This window comes from Macaca mulatta, chromosome 7, assembly GCF_049350105.2.
Source record: "Macaca mulatta isolate MMU2019108-1 chromosome 7, T2T-MMU8v2.0, whole genome shotgun sequence".
NCBI lineage: Eukaryota > Metazoa > Chordata > Mammalia > Primates > Cercopithecidae > Macaca > Macaca mulatta.
The window spans coordinates 72,400,515-72,423,659 of record NC_133412.1 but is presented as its reverse complement, the minus strand read 5'-3'; the positions used below and the strand labels follow the sequence as shown (position 1 = coordinate 72,423,659).

General features: G+C 38.3%; 1 pseudogene across 1 annotated transcript in view; it reads left to right on the top strand.

The window, feature by feature from the left end:
* The window catches only part of UBE2Q2P16 (Putative ubiquitin-conjugating enzyme E2Q2-like protein), a 69,514-nt pseudogene extending 49,939 nt beyond the window's left edge, over nt 1-19,575 (top strand). The window contains exons 5-9 of the transcript XR_003731385.2: nt 10,437-10,490; nt 14,375-14,496; nt 17,068-17,309; nt 18,084-18,174; nt 19,525-19,575. The product of XR_003731385.2 is annotated as a Putative ubiquitin-conjugating enzyme E2Q2-like protein (transcript). The remainder of the gene's footprint in view (nt 1-10,436; nt 10,491-14,374; nt 14,497-17,067; nt 17,310-18,083; nt 18,175-19,524) is intronic.
* The last annotated feature ends 3,570 nt before the right edge of the window (nt 19,576-23,145 follow it).

Below are 23,145 nucleotides of genomic sequence, written 5' to 3'. Positions count from 1 at the left end.
GACCATCCTGGCTAACATGGTGAAACCCCGTCTCTACAAAAAAAAAAAAAAGAATACAAAAAATTAGCTGTGCATGCTGGCGGGTGCCTGTAGTGCCAGCTACTTGGGAGGCTGAGGCAGGAGAATGGCATGAACCTGGGAGGTGGAACTTACAGTGAACTGATATCGTGCCACTGCACTCTAGCCTGGGCAACAGAGTGAGACTCCGTCTCAAAAAAAAAAAAAATATATATATATATAGTGATAAAGTATTTTTTCAAGTATTGTAAGCAAAAATTAAATACCTAGGAATAAACTTAGATGTGCAGGACTTTTATAAAGGACATGACAAAATTTTGCTGAGTTGAATGAAAGATTTGCATTCTATGTTCCTGGATGAGCAGATTTCATATTATAATTATCACCATGTCTTCATAGTAATTTATAAATATAATTTCTGCTGGGCACAGTAAAGCTGAGGTGGGTAGACAACAATTAGCTGGGCGTCCATGGCACACACTTACAGTTCCAACTGCTCAGGAGGCTGAGGTGGGAGGATCACTTGAACCTGGGAGGCAGAGGTTGCAGTGAGCTGAGATCATGCCTCGGAACTCCAGCCTAGGTGACAGAGTGAGACCCTGTCTCAAAAAAAAAAAAAAAAATATATATATATATATATATGTATATATACATTTTATATTTTATATATATTTATATATATAAATTTTGTGTGTGTGTGTGTGTGTGTATATATATATACACACATGCAAATTTCAGTACAAGTCCCAGCAGATTTATTTTTGGAACTTGACAAAATGACTCTAAAGTTTGTTTAGAAGAGTAAATAATTAAAAATAATAAAGAGTAGACTTGTTCAACCAGCTATTAAATAAAATATTGTGGACTAGCCCAGGGCCAGACAGATAAAGGCAATGAAAGTTTAGAATCAGAGTCATGCAAATGAGAATTTAGTATAAGGAAAAGGTGATATTTTAACTAAATAGGGAAAAAATAGATTATTCTGGCCTGGCACTGTGGCTCACGCCTGTAATGCCAGCACTTAGGGAGGCCGAGGCGGGCGGATCACCTGAGGTCAGGAGTTCGAGACCAGCCTGGCCAACATGGTGAAACCTCGTCTCTACTAAAAATACAAAAATTATCTGGGTGTGGTGGGGGGTGCCTGTAATCCCAGCTACTTGGGAAGCTGAGACAGGAGAATTGCTTGAACCCAGGAGGCGGAGGTTGCAGTGAGCCGAGATCATGCCATTGCACTCCAGCTTGGGCAACAAAGAGTGAAACTGCGTCTCAAAAAAAAAAAAAAAAAAAAAAAGTAGATTTAGGAGAACTGACCCTTTGAGGAATTTTGAGTCTTAACTCTAATTTTTGTCAAAATAAGTTATAGTTGGTTTAAACGCATCTATTCTTAAAAATAAGAACAGAAGAACATCAGTTTTAAGATATTTTAAGAGTTAAGGCTGAGGCTGGGCAAAGTGGTTCACACCTGTAATCCCAGCACTTTGCGAGGCCGAGGTGGGAGGATTGCTTGAGCCCAGGCGTTTGAGATCAGCCTGGGCAACATAGTAAGTCTCTCTGTCTCTCTCTGTCTCTCTCTCTCTCTCTCTGGATATACATATACAAATACAAGAAAAAAAAAAAAAAAAAAGAGTTAAGGTTTGTGTGGAGAGCCATGAAGATAAGAGGTAAAAATTAAAGACTTGATGGACACATGTTTACATCTCCAGCAAGGGGGTTGATGGGAAAGAATGATAGACATAGCTCCATTACTGCTACCTCCTTTTAGGAAGTTGCTTCTGAACATCTAAAGATAACAGTTTTATAATAGCAGAAATGAGTTATTTTTCAGTGTCTAAAACATAACATAACATACATACATAGATACATACATAAACATGTTCATAAAGTTAAATGAAGTAGGATATACAATTGGGCCTAGTGTTTAAAAAAGTAAATATATTTACGTGAAGGAGAAAACAACTCACCTCCTACTCTTACAGCCTCTGCCAGTTTATCATAGCCTAGTTTCTTGAGAGAATAAGCTACATGTCTTCACCATTTTTTCACTGAGCTTATTATAATCTGGATTCTGCCTTCATCGTTGCGCTAAAATTTATCTCCTAGTTGCCAAATCCAGTGGCTCCCCTCTTAGTCCCCAAATTGACCCCTCTGTAGTATTTTGATACTGTTGATTGTTCCCTTGTTGAAACATTCCTCCATTCTTGATGTCCACCAATAAAGAGTTGGTTAAATAAAAATTATAGTGTAGTTTTATAATAGAATATTCTGTTGTAGACCAAAAAAACGCAGGCAGTCTTTCCATAAGAGCATGTGCAAACTTCTAAGATATATTAAATTAAAAAGTAAGGCATAAAATATTGTGTAATCTGACCCCGTTAGTATACAGTTTAAAAAAATCTATGTCTGTGCTTGGTTAGGCTCTTTCAAAGTTGGAATCTTGAATCTTTTCATCTTTTTGTTAACTTTCTCCTTTCCATTTTATTTGTTCATTTTGAAGTGTCCATTAATTGGATTTTAGTCCTCTTGAGTCTTGTATCTCACGTTATTTCTAATTTTTTTTTTACATTTTAAGTTCTGGAATATTTTTCTTATCTTTGAACTTTCAGGAAATTTTCTTTGCACAACCATAACTTTAAGTTTTGTTTTGGTTATTAATCGTTGCTTAACCAATTTTCCCAACACTTAGTGGCATAAAACTGCACATTTGTCTATCTGTCACTACCGTATGGGTTAACTGGGGCTAACTGGACAGTTTTTCTGCTGGTCTCATTTGGCATCTCTCACTGTGCAGTTAGATGGTGTCAGGGACTGGTCATCTGGATGCTCAGCTGCAGTGGAGTGTCTGAGATGGCTTCTTCACCCACAGGTCTGCTGTCTTGGTGTTTCTTCATGTGGCCTTCCTCTCTGCATAGCGTCTCATCCTCTCGGGCCTCTTCATGTGGCTTGTCTTTCTCCAAGAGGATAGCCAATTGTTATTTTTGGCTTCCAGAAGCACAGAAGCGGAGCTGCCAGGTGTTCTGAAGGCTTAGACATGGAGCAGGTCCAGTGTCATTTCTACCAAATTCTCTAGGTTAAAGTGAGTCTTGGGGCCAACCCAGATTCACTGTGGGATGGGCCTGTTCAAGGACATGACGACAGGAGGTGTGGCTCATTGGGGACCAACTCCCAAGATGAACCCTGAGTTCTAAGAACTTTTTCTTCTCTGATTATTCCTTATTCATATTCTATTTTGTTTTATTCATCTAATACATTCACAAGTGTCTTTATGAAGTGATTTTGATACTCTTTTGTCTTCTCCCTTGCATCTCTTTGTTCTTTAATAAATTTTTTTCTTAGTTTATTTTGGTCTTATTTTTCTTTTTAAAGCCTTTCTTTAAATATGTATTCTGTGTTGCTTATCATTTGCAGTCTTTTTTTTGAGACGGAGTTTCATTCTTGTTGCCCAGGATGGAGTGCAATGGCGTGATCTTGGCTCACCACAACTTTTGCCTCCTGGGTTCAAGCAATTCTCCTGCCTTAGCCTCCCAAGTAGCTGGGATTACAGGCATGTGCCACTATGCCTGGCTAATTTTTGTATTTTTAGTAGAGAAGGGGTTTCTCCATGTTGGTTAGGCTCGTCTCAAACTCCCAACCTCAAGTGATCCATCCACCTTGGCCTCCCAAAGTGTTGGGATTATAGGTGTGAGCTACCGCGCCCGGCCTGTGTTCTTTTTTGAGATTCATTTTTTTGTTCATTCATATTTGGGAGAGGTACTAAAAGACTGGGAGGCTGGGTGTGGTGGCTCACACCTACAATCTCAGTGCTTTGGGAGACTGAGGTGGGAGGATCACTTGAGCCCAGGAGCTCACGACCAGTTTGGGCAACATAGTGAGACCCCATATTAAAAAAAAAAAAAAAAAAAAAGCCAGGTGTGGTGACACCCACCTGTAGTCCCAGCTACTTGGGAGGCTGCGCCAGGAGGATTGCTTGAGCCTGGGAGGTTGAGGCTGCAGTGAGCTGTGATCATCCCACTGCATTCCTGCATTCCAGTGTGGGTGAAAGAACAAGACCCTGTCTCTAAAATAAAATAAAATAAAATAAAATAGATAAAAATAAAAAATAAATTAATAATTGATTGGGAGTTCTTCATGGCCAATACTTGGCAACTGATAGCTTTTAGGGGGAATGTATTCTGATTCCTAATTGCTGTCCGCTACCTGTCTATCTTATCTCCCGGTGCAGTCATAAATGATGGCTGGAACTACTCCATTCCTCTGGAGGTGAAATCTACATTCTCTTATCTGAGGTAGATAAGTTTGCTTGGGTTCTGCTTAAGGAGATGGGGGAGAGCATGTGTTTCAGGGCCTGGAAAATGTGTTCTCTATATAGACTTCTGGTTAATGTTTGTTTTCAGTCTTGCCTATCAGTCCCACTCTCAGGGGTACCTGGTGTCTGAGTCTAGAATCTTTCCAGGTTGCTGTGGGACAAATTAGCCTCCTTGTAATTGGTATCCCCCGACCTCCACCTTTGTTTGCTTTGCTTCATTAATTAACCATTTTCCATTTACTGTCATTGTCTAATGTAGGTGAATTCTCTTCTGCTGGTAACCCCATTCCTTTTTTTTTGTAATTGTGTGTTTATATAATGTGAAGACACTGTATTTCTAGTGGAGACTCGGGACAAAGAGTAGATGGTGGAAATATGTGTTCAGTGTTCAGTTTTTTTCTGTATGACATCTGCAACTTGTGTTTGTCATTGAATATCACTTGGACTTAATGCTTATAGAGCTACCTTGTTTTTCATGATTGTGCCTACAGTTCTATGGAGAAATATAATTTGTGAATTACCTGATGAAATTTTCCTAATTTTGAATCATCCTTGCATTCCTGTAATAAACACTGTTAGAACGGCTGTGGTAATATTCTATTTTTTGCATTTTTACTTCTGTATTAAATAAGATTAAAGTTTTGTTTGTTTCCTTTAAGGCTCTTATTTCATTTCAGTATCAAGGATATGCAGGGCTATCTTGGGAAGATTTACATCTTTCTTCTAAGACCAAGGATGTAGATCTAGTTTATACATTAATTTTCAACTGCAGGAATATTTTGCCCTCCCATGGGACGTCTGGAAATATCTGGAGACATTTTTGTGGTCACAGCTGGTCATGGTCGGGAGGTCTTATTGGCATTCCGTGGGTAGAGAGGATGTTACTAAATGTCCCACAACATGCCGGGGAACCCTCCACAAAGAATTGTCTGGCCCAAGATATCAATATTGCTGAGGCTGACAATCCCTGGTTTAAATAAACATCCAGTTTGGAGGCCAAGTCTTTGTCTTTTTCCTTCTTCTGTGTATTAGTCTCCAGATTTTCCACTTCTTCAGTTAGTTTTCGTAACTGTAGATTCTTAAAAGAAATGAACACTTCATCCATACTTATAAGGTATTGTAAAGATGTGTAAAGTTTTCACTTTTTGCATCATATTCACATGTGGCTATATGCCATTTTCTCTTCAAAGTTTTATCTTGATTACTTATCAGAAGCTTGACTGTTTTATTTTCTTAGTCTTTTGAAAGAATCCTCCTGTAGTTTTATTTTTTAAATCTAGTGGGTTTTTTTTTTCACGTTTTCCTTATGTCTTAATTAATTCCCCTTTTTATTTAGTTTGCTTTTTCTAATTTAGTGGATCAATGTAATTTAAATTGCTTTTTAAACAAACACGTAAGGGTATATATTTTCTTTGGGTGCTGTTTGACTTTATTGCACAAGTTTTAAAATCTGTTTTCTAAATACTTTGTATTTTCTAAGTCATTTTATTGCATCCTGTGTTCACATTGCTCTTACTATTAAAATTTTTATTGTGAGGTATGACATGTATTGAAATTATGTGAAACGTAAGCTTAGTGTAACATATAGTTAGAGTGAGTATTTGGGAACTAACACCTAGCCAGCACCAAGGTGAAGAGAAGGCACATTGCTTGCACTACAGAAACCTTCTGCAGGCTGCTTCCTGATCGCCGTGCCTCTGTACGGTCATCTTGCCTTATGTTTCTCTAGTGTTATCACTCACGTATGCATCCTTGAACAATACAGTGTAGTGTTGCCTTTTGTTTGATTCGAAAATCATACTATATATTTTTTCAGATCTTTGTTGTACTCAATATTGTATGTGAAATTTGTTCCTATTGTGCGTAGCTATATTCTTTTGCTTTGCTGTATTTACTCCATTGTTTGAATACACCATACCATTTATCCCCTTGACTAGATACAGACATGTGGGTTGTTTCCAGTGTTATTAGGAACAGTGAATGCTGCTATGATCATTCTTGTCTGTATTTCATGGTACCCCTGTGCCAGCATTTCTCTGGGGCACATACTTAGGGGTTGGATGACTGACACATGAGGATCAATTTCTTCTCTTACCCAAGAGTTATCTAAGAAAAAAAAACTTTTTAAAAAGTATTTTCGCCGGGCATGGTGACTCACACCTGTAATCCCAACACTTCGGGAGGCCGAGGCGGGTGGATCTTGAGGTCAGGAGATCGAGACTGTCCTGGCTAATATGGTGAAACCCCGTCTCTACTAACAATACAAAAAAAATTAGCCGGGCATGATGGTGGGCGCCTGTAGTCCCAGCTACTTGGGAGGCTGAAGAATGGCATGAGCCTGGGAGGCGGAGGTTGCAGTGAGCGAGATTGCGCCATTGCACTCCAGCCTGGGCGACAGAGTGAGACTCTGTATCAAAAAAAAAAAAGGGTATTTTCAGGTGGCTTTTAAATTATTTTTAGTGCATCAGTATGGTCAGAGAGTATGGCCTGTGACCTTTCAGCTAGATTATCAGCAATAATTTACACTTCACTATTGGTGTTACTGTTGTCTTTGCTTATTGCTACTTCTTGTATTATGTCTCCTGCTCTCTGCCCCTCAGGTATATCCCTGAATAATATCCTGGCCTTTTTTTTTTTTTCCTAGAAAGTGTTTGTGTGGGTGTGTATGGAGAGTGTTCCATGAACTTGCTGTCTGTTATCATTTGTTCAACAAATATCTGACTCTGTTTAAAGTACTCCATCCATATCAGTGTGGAGAATCCGGAGGCAAACATACACAGATAGGCTTCCTGTATGAATGGAGCTAGATATAGAATTCTGAGGTCATAATTGAGTTTATTTCCAGGTCTTTACCCTTTTATGTTCTGCTGTTTATTATTACAGATGAAAAATCTGATATCTGTCTGATTCTTAGTTCTTTCTGGTAGTTAGGATAATTTTCTCTGTAACTGTAAAGTGTGGAAGTTTCACTTTTTAGTATTCCTTTTTTGTTGTTTTTGTTTTGTTTTGTTTTGTTTTGTTGAGACAGAGTCTTGCTCTGTTGCCCAGGCTGGAGTGTGGAGTGCAGTGGTGTGATCATGGCTTGCTGCATCCTCTCCCTCCTGGGCACAAGCAGTCCTCCCACCTCAGCCTCCTGAGTAGCTGGGACTACAGGTGTGCATCACCATGTACAGCTAATTTTAAAATTTTTTCCGTGGAGATGAGTTTTTACCATGTTGCCCAGTCTGGTCTTGAACTCCTGGGCTCAAGTGATCCTCCTGTGGCCTCCCAAAGTGTTGGTATTACAGGCATGAGCCACTGTGTCCAGCCTTCAGTATTCCTTTGGGCATTCAGAGCCACTTAATATTCTAATGTCTTTCTTTAGCTCAGCAGTATCTGTCTTCTTTCTTTCTTTTTATTCTCTTCCATTCTCTGGATGAATGTTAGATTTCTATATCTTCCATGTCCCTTAACTATTCTTTTACTTATATCTCTGCTGTTTTTTCCTTCAATCTGCTTTTTTTCTCTGTTCTAAGGGAACATCACAATTTGGTGGTTTTTGTTTTTGTTTTTGTTTTTGAGACAGTCTCGCTCTGTCACCCAGGCTGGGGAGTAGTGGCACGATCTCGAGTCACTGTAACCTCCGCCTCCGGGGTTCAAGTGATTCTCCTGCCTCAGCCTCCTGAGTAGGTGGGACTACAGGCGTGTGCCATCATGCCTGGCTAATTTTTTTTGTATTTTTAGTAGAGACAGGGTTTCACCATGTTTTAGCCAGGATGGTCTCTGTCTCCTGACCTCGTGATCTGCTTGCCTCAGCCTCTCAAAGTACCGAGATTACAGACATAAGCCACTGTAAATGCTTTGCTGAGTCAAGTCCATTGTGCTCTGGCCCTTCTACAATTTTTATTTTCTTTTTTTTGGGGGGGGGGAGTCTTATTTTTTACCTCCTAGAATTGTCTTTTGCATGGTAATCTGTTTTGTATTTTGTGGATACAGTATCTTTTCAATTACTGCTAAGGATTCCAATTAGGTTTTAAAATTCTGTTTATTTCCTTCATTAGCAGTGCTTCAGGTCATTTGTGCTTCTTTGACTTGGCACCTTCCTTTCAGGTTGCTAATTTTCTTCAACTCTCTGATGATACATGGTTATCTGTTCATTTATAGATGAGGTATACCTTTGATCAGTATCAGTTATTATGAGTGTCTTCAGAATTGTCACTCTTTTCTGCTGTGGCCTCCCCCTCCTGGTTTGCAGACCTGTGCTCTTCCTGTGGCATGAGGATGGGGAGGTGCTGGCCGGTGAGCTTTCTAGCTCCTGAGCTAGCAGGAAGAGGCAGAGTCTGTTATAAGATTTTGCTACTGCATTGAGTTATATTGAAAACATTCTGTCTTTTCTCTCTGGTTTTGACAGTCGTAGTAAGAGACCTTCAAGATAGGCTTCCTATTAGCTGAGTGATCCTTACCAACTATAGTTGGGACAAGTGTTGTGAAGAATGGTTCTTCAAACAAAAGTGGTCCCTCCATTATTTGGATTGGGTTTGTGGCTTTCTCGAGCCCAGCAGTCTGATTCCATCTGCTTTGTATCTTCCAGTATGTCCTTATAGTTTTGGTTCACTAAGGGTATTCTTTTTATATTTGTTATTTTTCTGCTGCTGCAGCAGACTTAGTGTCTTTTATAAAATTATGTCATTTCAGTGGGGTTTTGGAAAGAGGACCAGACCATATCTTGAAATGAAATTAATCTTAAGATTTCACAGCCCTAAATCACTTTTTGTTTTGATTAAATTACTTCCCGTTTTTGAGGGGGTAGGGGCTCAGCTTTCTCATGTGTAAAATGAAGGATAGTAACTGGGCTAGTGGTGACAGAACCAGATGTATTTGAGAATCACCTCAGAGAACATTTGCAAAACAGATTCTTTGGGTAGGCTTTAAAATTAGCATTTCAAAAATGTTCTTTCGACCACTGATGTAACCAAACTCTTTGTGACTTTGAGGCTGGGTATATATTCTTTAGATACCCAGAATAATTAGATTTGGAATATAACAATGTAGGGAAATGAAGAAGGGGCGAATTACATTTTGGAAGCTGCTGCCTGCTTCTTTTTTCCATTTAGTTTTTAGAAAACAAAGAATGTCTAAAGAGATGCAGATTTAAAGGAAATATAAGTTAATTCTGCATGGAAATGTTTGTCTACATTCTCCAGCTGGCTCATCCAGAGGAGTTCTCATGCCCTCTGCGATCATGGGTTTGTTTTTCTTGAGAATTATTCCAGCAGAGTATCTAATAACAGATGCTTGGATACTCCTGAGACCTTTGTTGGTCTTGATTTCTGGATCCTAGTTTCTTGATCTTTTACATATTCTGGGTTCTAACCTGAACTGGCATGGTTAAAGATGCATTTATATGCTGTGTCCTGGCCAGGAAGCTTGTCTTTTGAACTTTGACCAAACTGGGTATGAAGGCACTTCCTAAAAATTCATTAGGTTCATTTCTGAACTTGATAATTGTAATTTGTGTTAATTGGTAAATTGTGTCTTTTAGAGAGATATTTGATAGTAAATTACAAGTTTCTTGAAAGAAAATTTGCCTTATAGTGAGGTGGTAATCATGTCATAATTCTTAGTTTTGGAAAGTGTCTATTATAAGTAACACATCTGACCTATTAAAATGTAAGGCAATTGAATTTATGTGGTGATTCAGGCTTTTCAAAGTTAAAAAAGTAGCTATTTTAAGGAATTGATAGTTTGGGAGATTTATTTTAAACAAAATAAGCCTTTGATTTTATGCACATAGCCATATAAGTAAAATGTTTCCTTATTTTAAATTAGATTATGTTTTAATTTTTTTTTTCAGTTTTGCTTTGTATTTGACTGATTGCTTTTCTTTATTCCTAAGGCACCCATTAAGTTGAATTGTTCAAAATTGTTTCATTTTTAAAAGCTGAGAACTGTTCTTTGTCAAATCAATGTTGGATTTCAAAATTAACATTTTAATTTTAATAAGCTCTCTGGCAGTGGGACTGCAGTGACAGATGGTTGAGAGTTTGTCCCTAAAGCTATGACACCAGTCTTCTAATGTACTCAGCCTGTGCATACTTGTTCTGTGTAGCCCTGGCAGATTCTTTCTCTATTTCAGAATAGGACAACAGAAGAAGTGACTTCAAAAGAAAAGGAAGAAGAGATGGCTGAAGTAGGTATTTTATATAAGAATGACATTTCGGCTGGGCGAGGTGGCTCACGCCTGTAATCCCAGCACTTTGGGAGGCCAAGGCGGATGGCTCACCTGAAATCAGGAGTTCGAGACCAGCCTGGCCAACGTGGTGAAACTCTGTCTCTACCAAAAGCACAAAAATGAGCCAGGCATGGTAGTGGGCACCTGTAATCCCAGCTACTCGGGAGACTGAGGCAGGAGAATCGCTTGAACTTGGGAGGCGGAGGTTGCAGTGAGCAAAGATCGTGCCACTGCACTCCAGTCTGGGTGACAAGAGAGAGACTCTGTCTTAAAATAAAATAAATTATAAATATCTTCATTTTTGAACATTTGAGTAATTCTCTTATCTCCTTTATAAACTACTACTAAAGTGCAATAATTGAAAGCACATTGTATTTGGAATGGAATGTAATTTATAAATTATGTCTTTACCTCTAACTCATGATATGCCTTTGAGCAAACTGTTTTATCTGAATTCTTGTATTTGATTTTCTGGAAAACAAAAGCTCTTAACTTTTAGCAATACAAATTATATTTAATACTAATCAGTACTTAACCTGTATTTGGTTAGTTTTTGGAAGAGGAACTACTGAGTTTAAAAAATTTTATGTTTCCACAGAAGGAGAGTTTGAGAATATTTTAGGTACTACTCACCAGAAGTAGTGAAACTGTCTCTTGTTGAAAAATCATCAAAGAAATTTGTCTTAGTCTGTTTTATAGTGTTGTAACAGAATAGCAGAGAGTGAGTAATTTATAAAGAACAGTCATTTATTTTCTGACAGTTCTGGAGTCTGGGAAATCCAAGATGAAAATATCAACATTTGGTGTCTCAGGGTCTTCTTGTTGCATCCTCATGTGGTAGCAGGCAGAAGGGCAGGAGAGCAAGCTAGTCCAATGTGTGAAGCCTTATTTGTAAGGGACTTAATCCCATTAAGGAGGCAGGAGCCCTCTTGGCCTAATCACCTCTTCAAAGTCCTACCTATTAATATCATCACATTGGCAACACTTGAATTTTGGAGGGAATACATTCCAACAGTAGCAAATTTAGTAGAGCAAATTCCAAAGACATTGAGCCTAGGCCAGTTGTCAGTCATGGGTATAATTTTAGAGGTTTTCAGGCTCTGAAGCTTTGCATTTAAATTCAAACCTCACAACAAAGATCTGTGTCTCTTCTTTGACCAAATAGAAGGTATGTGAATTCCATGGTATTGATTGTTTTAAAAGACTTTTTCTGTTTGGGGTCTTATAATTTAGACTTTCATTTTCTTGGTTTGGAAATTATTAATCTAAAATATACTTTAGAGTGCTTCTGAACTAAAGAAGTAGTGTTGTAGGATTGTTTTTGCTTGTTTGTTTTTTGAGACAGGGTTTCACTGTCACCCAGGCTGGAGTGCAGTAGCGCAGGCACAGCTCACTGTAACCTTGAACTCAAGTGATCCTTCCGAGTATCTGGGACTACAGGTGGGTGCCCCACATCCAGCTAATTTATTTTTTATTTTTTAATTTTTGTGGAGTTTGAGTCTCGCTCTGTTGCCCAGGCTGGTCTTGAAGTCCTGGCCTCAGGTGATCCACCACCTCGGCCTCCCAAAGTGCTGGGATTACAAGCATGTGCCACTGTGCCTGGCTGTAGGCTTGTTTTATGATTCTGGGAGTAAAATACTTCTTAAAATTGTCCAAGTAGAATGAGAGTTTGTTTTAATGTTTTTATGCAGTTTATTTTAGGTGGAATAAACTGCATGAAAACATCAAACCTTTTCCGTGTGTCAGGCGGCCATTGTACTAAGGTTCACGAACCCTTTCATTTTCCCTTCACAAGATAATAAACACGTGACTGCAACTTTGAGAGAAATCTAGAAAGGCAGGAGACTGGACTTTGGAGATGTCAGATTAGGACAGGTGAAAAGCAGATATTCTAGGCTCCTAAAATAACGTGGAAACAGGCCCAGAACAACCTTGGACCTGGTGTGTTTGGGTTCATTGGATATGTTTCTTTTGAGAAGGAAGGTTGATGTGTTAAGTCATGGAAAGTAAGATTGGCCAGAAAAGGCAGATGGTTAAAAGTCTTGAATTCAAGACAGGCATGTTTCTATTTGGTGTGATTGTTGATAGGAAGGTCTTTATCAGGGAATCGTGTGCTGAAAATATTGTTTTAGAAAGATATGTTGAATTCTGTTTGGGATGTGCTGATTAATATTTAGGTGGAGAAATTTTGTGGATGGGAACATGAATGAGGTTGAAGGTACAGGTGGAAATACAGGCCAAAGGCATTTGTAAGCATTGTGAGGAAAACAAGCGTAGGATGGAAGATCAGGGCTGAAAGGTGCACACAGGAAGAAGGGAGCTCCATGAAGTACAGAGTCATGGGCAGAATTTGAGGGGTGGTAGACAGTAATCTGATCTAGAAATCAGTGAATTAGCCAGCTTGGGAAAAAAAATCGAGATAAATATAAATACTCCTTTAGAGATTTTGGCAATTGAAGTAGAAAAATAAGGTAATTGAACAAAGTTAGGATTTAAACAATTCTGCATGTATTTGTATATGTGTAAGAACATAGTATGGGAATGGAGGCAGCAGAGTCATGTGAATAAAGATGTTGTTCTGGGGGGTATTATTCAAATTATCTTTAAATTATTATTATTTTTTGAGATAGGGTCTCTGTGACCCAGGCTGGAGTGCAGTGGCATGATCATAACTTACTGCAGCCTCAAACTCCTCGGCCCAAACGATTCTTCTATTTCAGCCTTCTGAGCACCTGAGATAAAATTCTTTCTCTAACTTATATTTTAGTTATTAATGTCAATAGATGCTTACTACATAAAATCATAAACTTGGAAATTAGGGGAAAGCACCAAATGTCTCCAGAGATAACAACTAAAATTAATTGAAATTAACCTTTCAATATAAGTTCTTCTGGTCTTTTTCTGTGCTTATTTCAGCATAATTGAAATTCTTTCTATTCCTTTGTGTATTCCATTTTTCATTTCAAAGTTTTTTGATACAGGAGAAATTATGCTGTGTTGGTATTTTGGTGGCCTCTTAATAGTTAATGGAGTTAACTGTTTTGCTATTTTTGCACATGCAGATTTTGTGTTTTTGTGGTTGCAAGGTTGAAACAGGTATCCTTATGCCTAAATTTGTGTTTACATCTTAGACTGGTTTCTTGGAATATAATTCTAGAATTTGAGTTTCTGGAACAAACTATGGACAGTTAAGGTTCTTGACACCTGCTGCTACACTGTTTCAAAGGTGCCTCCTAAGAGGAGATTTAAAAGATGGCTTGGCCGGGTGTGGTGTCTCGCGCTGGTAATCCCAGCACTTTGGGAGGCTGAGGTGGGCGGATCACCTGAGGTCAGAAGTTTGAGACTAGACTGGCCAACATGGTGAAACCCTGTCTCTACTAAAAGTACAAAGAAATTACCTGGGCTTGGTGGTGTACATCTGTAATCCCAGCTACTCAGGAGACTGGGGCATGAGAATCACTTGAACCTGGGAGGCAGAGGTTGCAGTGAGCAGAGATTGCCCAACTATACTCCCGCCTGGGTGACAGAGTGAGACTCTATCTTAAAAAAATAAAATAAATTGAATAAAGAAGTAAATAAAAAAATGATGGTTTATTTTGTTATAGTTGTGACTTTGTAAAGCTTTTAAATCTGCTTTACCCAGAGTCTAACTTTTAAATAATATATAGGGTATAAAAGGTGAGAGCCTCTTGAATGGAATGTGGGGCTTTTTCTCTCTCCCCATAGGATAGATATATTCTGTTTATTGTCCCCCATTGAGTCAAGAATAATTTAACTTTTGGCATGAGAAACTGCTGAAGAAAAATAGGTTCAATAAGCTAACATTTTTCTTCTTTTTGCAGGATATAGAAGACTTAGATCATTATGAGATGAAAGAAGAGGCTATTAATGGGAAAAAGTTGAAGGATGAAGGAATTGAAAAAGAAAATTGGGCAATATTAGAGAAAATTAGGAAGACTGAAAGGCAAGACCGTTTAAATGTGTAATTGTGTATCAATATCTGGAGCCTGGACTTTTTGGTCAAGTAATTATAGTTAACACAAGGCAATTCATGAACATGCTGATCTCAGCTGCTGTCCTCCTCCATTCCTGCTTTAGTGGTGGATTCAGTCATTTGTTTATTGATTTTGAGACAGGGTCTTGCTCTGTCGCCTGGGCTAGAGTGCGGTGGCACAATCATAGTTCACTGTAGCCTTTATCTCCCAGGCTCCAGTGGTCCTCCTGCTTCCAGTGGTCCTCCTGCCTCCAGTGGTCCTCCTGCCTCAGCCTCCCAAGTGTCTCAGACTATAGGCTTGTGGCACCGCACCAGGCTAATTTTTTTGATTTTTAGTAGAAATGAGGTCTCACTCTGTTGACCATGCTGGTCTTAAACACCTGAGTTCAGTCCTCTTACCTCGGCCTGCCCAAGTGCTGGGATTACAGACATGAGCCACCATGCCCAGCCACAGTCATATGTTTTGCTGCCCAAGGTTATCTTTCTCGTCTACGAATAGCCACTTTTTATCCTGTTCATCTGCTCTTCACATCCTGAACCACCTGCTGATCCCTGTATATGCCCCTTTCCAGCTGTCTATGTTGTTTTCTCTGCTGACCTTCCTTCTGTGGCATCTGTATATTCAAATTCATTCTCTCCTACAAAACACAACTCAAATTATTTCTCCTTCATGAAGCTGACTTCGATCCATCCTGCTCTGACCAAACCAAAAGTAATGTTTCTCTTTTGACTTAACATCTCTTTTATTTAAAGTGGCAGGATGGGAAAGGAACACTGAGTTTGGTGACAGACACACCTTGTATGGTTTCACTTTGCTCAACTCTAAAATATGGTTAGACAGTACATACCTTTTGGGTGATTGCTATGAAAAATAAATGAGAATTAACTGTGTGTATACATAAAATACTTAGAGTAGGGAAACATCAAATGATTGTCTGAACACTTACTGCTTCCTGCCTTGTATTAGAGCTATTTACTAACTCCATGAAAGCTGAGGACCAGTTACTTTGTATTGGGCACAGGTTCTCCAAAACAGGGAATGAATTGCTAGGCAAGTAGATGCCAAATGTTGAAATCAGATAGATAACTCTCCCTCCTTCAATCTTGTTTATATATTAATTTAATTGGTAATTTTTCATAGAGCAAAGAAATTTAGTCAATCCCCCTATATCTTGATTATTTAAAAAACTAAAACTGTAGCATTTGAATTAATGTTACTGTACTTTCTGTGTTTTGTGATCGATTCCAGTTTGAGTTATCTTCAAAACAAGTATAAATTATTGAACACTTTTGCATGGCCAATACTATGCTAAGTACTTTATAGATCTTTTCATTTAGTCTTCATAGCCACTGTGTGAAATAGGTGCTCTTTATATTTTAGAGATAGGAAAAACTTCTCATATTTTATAGATATGAAATGAGTTCATGATTACATAGCTAAGAAGTAATATCTTCATAAACTAGATTTTTTTCTCCTTCAAAGTATAGTATAGTGCAATCATTAAAATCTTTAGTTTCACATGACCAAAAAGTAGTTCCATTTCTATTTAGTGCTAGGATAAGATATCAGCGTGTTTTCATCCTTATAGAAGTCCCTGCACGAAAAACTGAAATGAGTTGCATGTAGGCACACATGGTTCTCAGTGTCTTAATGGGTGAACTAGACCATCTGTGCAATATTCTTGCTTGTAGTCTTATGAATGGAAGTCTATTCTAGTTAATAATTTGTTACCTTGAGTGCCTTCTAGTATTTTCAAAAATCGCTGGGGTTTGGAATAGACTCATACTGAATTCTATGCTATCGTGGAGTCCATGGTGGTCTGAACATGTTGGCTAGAGTTTTTCAGATGACAAAAAATAGGAAATGAACCAGACTTTTGTCTAGTTTTATATTCTCTTGAGACTTCATAATGCTTCATTTAATTGGACTTTTTTTTAGTTCTTAAAATGTTGAGTGGTAATCCATTTTTATTGTAATTTCTCTCTCTCTCTCTCTTTTTTTTTTTCTTTTGAGATGGAGTCTTGCTCTGTGGCCCAGGCCAGAGTGCTGTGGTGCCATCTCAGCTCACTACTACCTCCACCTTCCGGGTTCCAGTGATTCTCTTGCCTCAGCTTCCTGAGTAGCTGAAATGAGTTGCATATAGGCACACAGGCGCATGCAACCAGGCCCAGCCAACTTTTGTATTTTTGTAGTGGAGATGGGGTGTCATCCTGATGGCCAGGGTGGTTTCAAACTCCCGGCCTCAGGTGATCCACCCTCCTCAGCCTCCCAAAGTGCTGGGATTACAGGTGTGAGCCCCCTGCCTGGCTACTGTAATCTTTTAGAGCAGGTTGAAATACCTTAAATCTTTAAATTAGTTGGCTCAGTAGACCCTGGTAAACAGTGGCTTTTGTGTTTCAGGCTGCAGTGTCTGGGTCAGTGCAAGCTTCAGATAGATTTATGAAAGAACTCGGGAACATATATAGATCACAGAGTTATAAGACAGGTAAGGATCTCTAAATCCCTGCTCTTATTGTTCTTTTGTTCTTTTCTGTTGTCAGATTATAAATATCATTTCTTAAAACTGGACAGAAATGGAATGTTTACTAGCCTTAATTTGTGAAACTCAAATGCAATCAAGTTCCAAAAGATGTAGGACGCAAGATAGGATGAGTTTGCTTGTTTTTTGGATTTGAAGAAATTGTTTTTGTAGGTCCGTCGGAATTTTTTTGTCATCTTCCTGATAGAGTGAACATTTACATGATTTTTATCTTCTGGCAAAAAGCTTGAACAATATTGCCTGGTAAGTAAATAAGAGTAATACATTTCATTATACAGAGAATGATTGCCAAGTTGATTTTTGTGATTTTTCCCCCCAGTTTTGAAAGCAACATAATCAACTCTTATTGTGGAGGTAGTTATGTTATTACTTTAAAAATATATAGGTGGAGTACACCTGTAGTCCCAGCTACCAGGGGTGGTGGGAGGCTGAGGCAGGAAGATCTTTTGAGCTTGGAGAAGTCAAGGCTACAAAGAGCTGTGATTGCACCATTATATTCCAGCCTGGGTGACAGAGTGAGACAGCCTGTCTCTTAAAAAAAAAGGGGGTATTTGGGGTAGGATTCATATTGGACATGTATATATAGGACAGTTGTAGAAAAATATCAATTTTTTAGTGATTTAGCTTTTGATAGTTCCGTCCATGGCAAATGTTTACTTTTTCTCCTTGAACATCTTGGCTTATAATACAAGTTTAGGAAAGCATAGTAAACTTTTTTTGAATTCTTGAGAACATTATATACATGTGACTATTTTCCTTTAGAATGACTGCAAACTCTGAACCCCCTTATTAGATTAGATTTAGGCTATTATGATCTCTTTGGGACATTTATTCTAAAGGAGCTCGAAGCTATAATGGCCTCTATTTTTCCTGGGGATATACAGCAGCTTAAGATCTTCTCTTTCTGGAACTTACCCTAGGTGCTCTATTTTAACTTTCAGATTGGTTCATTTTTGAGTTAGTAAAAATAAAAAATCTCTTTGTATTTGAATTATATTTTTGTTTTGTAATTCTTAGGGTTGACCCTGACAGTGCTTTGCACAGTGATCTTCAGATTGTAAAAGAAAAAGAAGGGATAGGAGACATTTTGCTCAACTTATCTTTTAAGGTAAGAAATTGTTATGGGACTCTATATCCTCCTAATGGAGGTGTATATTTGTACAAGTGTTTGGAAAACAACTTGGTAAAGGGAAGATACTCATACCCTATGGTTCAGGAATCTCGTGGATATATACTCCACAAGAAATAAGTACGTAAGCATTAGGAGACACAGGAATCTTCAGACAGTATCATTTATAATAGCCCCAAACAGAAAATAACCCAAATGTTCATTCCAATAAAATGGAGAATTATGGTATTCATAGAATGGCTTACAGCTATGTGGGATAAGATGGGCGAATCTTGAACACTACGTTAAACAAAAGAGACCAGACCCCCAAAACCTAATTTGTACAATTTCCTCTATATAGAGTTCAAAAATAGGCAAAATGTTGGTTAGGGCATACATTCTTAGTAGAGGAAATATTGCCTGCAGTGGAGTGAAAACTGGCCCTTAGAGTGAAAGAAAATCTTACCTATTATAATGGTCTGCTGCCCTCCAAAGGGACGTAAACATAAATAGATATACAATATATCTGTGGTGTTAAAATTCCATGGGGCATGGGGGTAGAATTAGGAAGAAAACTTCTAAAAAGGCTTCTTAGGGGGACAAAAATGAAAAGAAAACTGAGAAACACTCTTATGGATTCATACTTGGGCAGTAAAACTATCAAGAACAAAGAGGTGGTTACACACAGGGTAAGTAAAGAAACTGTTTTAGAATAAATCTGGTGACAGCAGAAGAGAATATGAGACACACTGTGCTCACAGAGCCATCGAGGTGGGAGGTAGGGAGGTGTGAACTGAAAGGTACAACTGTGGGCTTCTTGGATACCGGCTGTAATATATTTCGGGACCAGGTTGGTGGGTATTTGGGCTAATAATTTACAATAACTTAAGCTATACCTTAAGGTATATTTTATGTACTTTTCTGAATGTATGTGTTATATTTAATAAAGTATTTTTAAGATACTAAAAATAAAGGTTACCAAAGAATAACAATGGAATCTAGAAAAAATGTTAATGATCTAATATGAAATCTAGATAAGATATAATGGTTTAAAATCTATGGCTATAGGAAGCATTTTCATGAAAAAAACAAAGACATAAAAGAATACTTTGTTGTACTTACTCCAAGGATGATAGTAGTTTTCTAAAAGCTTCTTACTTAGCTTTTTTGTGTGTGTATTTTTGCTTGGGGATATATCTTATGATTGAACTTTCTTGAAATGACCCTAATGTAGTATTTTCTATCACTTCTGTTATCATAGAAACTGTTGTGGTTGTCAACTGGATTGTCTTCCTAAAGTATGAATCCGGTATATATTGATTGAAGTTGTTAATGGCTACTTCTTTACAGATTCATATGGGGGAATGAATGAAGCACACAGGCCTACAACAAAAAACAAAACACGAAAAAAACAGGAAGGTATCTTTTTTTTTCTTAATCGTTAAATTATATGTCCATATACCCAACTTAAGAAATAGAAACTTTGGCTGGGTGTTGTGGCTCACACCTGTAATCCTAACACTTTGGGAGGCCGAGGCGGGCAGATCACTTGAGGTCAGGAATTTGAGATCAACCTGGCCAAGATGGCAAAACCCCATCTCTACCAAAATACAAAAACTTAGGCAGATGTAGTGGCATGTACCAGTAATCCCAGCTTCTTGGGAGGCTGAGGCAGGAGAATCTCTTGAACTCAGGAGGTAGAGGTTGCAGTGAGCCGAGATCACGCCACTGTGCTCCAGCCTGGGTGACAAAGATAAACTCCATCTAAAAAAAAAAAGAAAAAGAAAAGCTAAGTATGGACTTAATTTCTCTGAGGTTTAAAGCTGCAAAGGTTGCTCTTCATGAAGTAGGTGGGATCTCAGGTGGGCAGTGAAATGTGAGTGGGGTTTGGTCAGCTGGTGGAGGTTGAAGGAAAATTATTTACGTAGGTGAAAAGGAAACACAATCAGGTATCTAGGAAAGAGAATGAGAGATTCAGAGTATACGAGACCAGTTTGAGCTATAACACAAGGAGGGTAGGATTCATGTAGAAGAGTTGTAGGAAATAGTGCTGATGTAATAATCTTGTACTCAAACAGTTCTGTGAATTGGTGACAGATTTTATTTCTAGTAAGTAAACTATTACCCCAGATATTCATCTTTCTATGTAAGTGGTTGAGAAACAGGGGAGTAACAGTAAAGAAACTGTTTTAGAATAAATCTGGTGACAGCGGAAAAGAATATGAGACACACTGTGCTCACAGAGCCTAGAAGAGTGTGACAGTAGTTGAGGGCCACGCCGTCATCTTAGAGTGAAGTGAGGAGAACCTACGTTGGTTTGGTAGTCCTGGGAGTGGAAGGAGGAATGAAATGTGAAAGCTCATTGGAGGCAGAATCAAAATGGCTTGGTCTTCATAGTCAACTATTAAGTGAGGAGGAGGAATTATTGGCTGACTTAGGAAGAAGTAAATAATGTGAAATGCCAATAAAACACAAAACTTGCCATTTTAGTCAGGGTAAAACTTAAGCATTGTGTGATTCTAGATAGACTATTGAGCAGTTTTCTTCCATTTATTTTATATCCCATATCTTTGAGCTATAATCCTATGTCTTTTTTTTTTTTTTTTTTTTTTTTCTTAGATGGAGTCTCGCTCTGTCGCCCAGGCTGGAGTGCAGTGGCCAGATCTCAGCTCACTGCAAGCTCACCTCCCGGGTTTACACCATCCTCCTGCCTCAGCCTCCCGAGTAGCTGGGACTACAGGCGCCCGCCACCTCGCCTGGCTAGGTTTTTTTTTTTGTATTTTTTAGTAGAGACAGGGTTTCACCGTGTTAGCCAGGATGGTCTCGATCTCCTGACCTCATGATCCGCCCGTCTCAGCCTCCCAAAGTGCTGGGGTTACAGGCTTGAGCCACCGCGCCTGGCCTAATCCTATTTCTTTATTTCATAGCCAAACATTTTCTAAATGAACAGCTCTATTGTGATACAGTTTTCATATGATAAGCCTCACCCTTCAAAGTGTACAGTTCAGTAGTTTTTAGTATATTCAGAGTTATGCAGCCATTAGCACTACCTAATTTCAGAAACTTTTCATCTCCCCAAAAAGAAACCCTGTACCCATTAGCAGTCACTCCCTATACCCATATCCCCCACCATGGATCCTGGCAACCTGTGATCTAATTCCTATCTCTGTAGATTTGCCTATCCTGGACATTTCATACAAATAGAATCATACAAAATGTGGCATTTTGTGACTGACTTTTCTTTACAGTGATTAAAAATCAAATGCCTGAAGAGGCTAACCTTACCATAGTGTTTGCTGTACAACTTTGACAACTGAGCTTTTTTAAACTTGAAAATATTACTGTGTCTGTATATGTGGCATATTATACTTAGATGACCCTTACTTTGATTATTAAAATTTTTTTCCCTAGTATTCTTGAACTGTCTCAATATTTAGCAGGAACCCTTTGGAGACAAAGAGCAGTAAGAATTTGGAACACATATTGACAAAATGAACGTAATTTAATACAGTAGTAGAGTCAACCACTTTTAGGTGTTGATGCTGCTGATAGTGTATATTAAGGAAAAGTTTACTTATCTTAGTTTTTGTGGAAGTACTAGAACTACTTCTGTCTTGTGTTTAGATTTCAACAAACATTTGCATAGGTATTATGTGGTTGTACAAATGTACTTTCTTTTGACCTGAAAATGCAAAAACTTCCTTTCTTCCCACTTTCTGAGACTCTGCAACTTTAAAGGAAGAGTGGGGTTCTTTAAAGGAAAGGTGGTGATGGTTGGATAATGGGTAACAATGTCTACCGTATGCTTTCTTTTCTCAAAACAAGTTCCCGTCTACCATCAGCATTTCCAAAATTTGAAGATCAAGTGTGGTATTAACTCATTAACTAATGACTAGACTTTGAGCAGTTGTGGAACCAGAATCTCAGTGAGTGCCTGGATGTTCCAATTCTGTTAAATCAATGAGCGCACATTATATACAATACTCTCTTAGCCCAGTGGCAGATTTAAGGAGTGAGAGATAGATTTCTATGTTTCAGAAATCAAATATACAAAGAATAAACATTTTTAATCCCGTGATTCTTTGCTCGAGTTTAATTTTTTGGAGTGTTTTTCTTTCAGATTTTCTTTCCTTTCCATTAAACTTTCACTTTGAAAGCTCCCAGGGTTTGGGCAAAGCAAATAGGAAAGACACTTGCTTGGATTCTCCAGGGTAATGGAGTTAAAGAGGACTTCTTTCCCTCATTTTGTTATTGAATAATGTCATGATAACAATTATTAAGGTGAATGGTCTACAGTAGAAGTTTTTAGATGCCTTTTCTGCAAAATAATTTGGGTTTGTGAATGCAAGGATGCCTTTGGTTATCTGGAATGGAAGATGTGCAGGCTACAGGGTCTTGGCAAGTCTTCTGGGGGGAAATAACAGTATTTGGAAGGGTAGGAAGCAGAAGGAATCTCAGGCAAGGGAAAGGTGTGGGAAGAGACCTGGAGGATAGAACAGTTCGTGGTGGACTTAGTGTCCACATAGACCTAATCAGTGGTCTTAGCTTTCGTGTTTTCAAAATTACCACAGTTTTTGTTCTAAAACTATCATTCCCTTGATTTTATCTTAGGCATGCTATTTGTGTATTTTGAAATTTAAAATAACATTAAAGGAGAATTGAAATTGTTTTGTTTGAGAAAGAGTTAAAAGGTTAAAACATATTGATCTAAATAATTTTTTAAAAATTTATTTATTATTATTATACTTTAAGTTATAGGGTACATGTGCATAACGTGCAGGTTTGTTACATATGTATACTTGTGCCTTGTTGGTGTGCTGCACCCATCAACTCGTCATTTACATCAGGTATAACTCCCAATGCAATCCCTCCCCCCTCCCCCCTCCCCATGATAGGCCCCGGTGTGTGATGTTCCCATTCCTGAGTCCAAGTGATCTCATTGTTCAGTTCCCACCTATGAGTGAGAACATG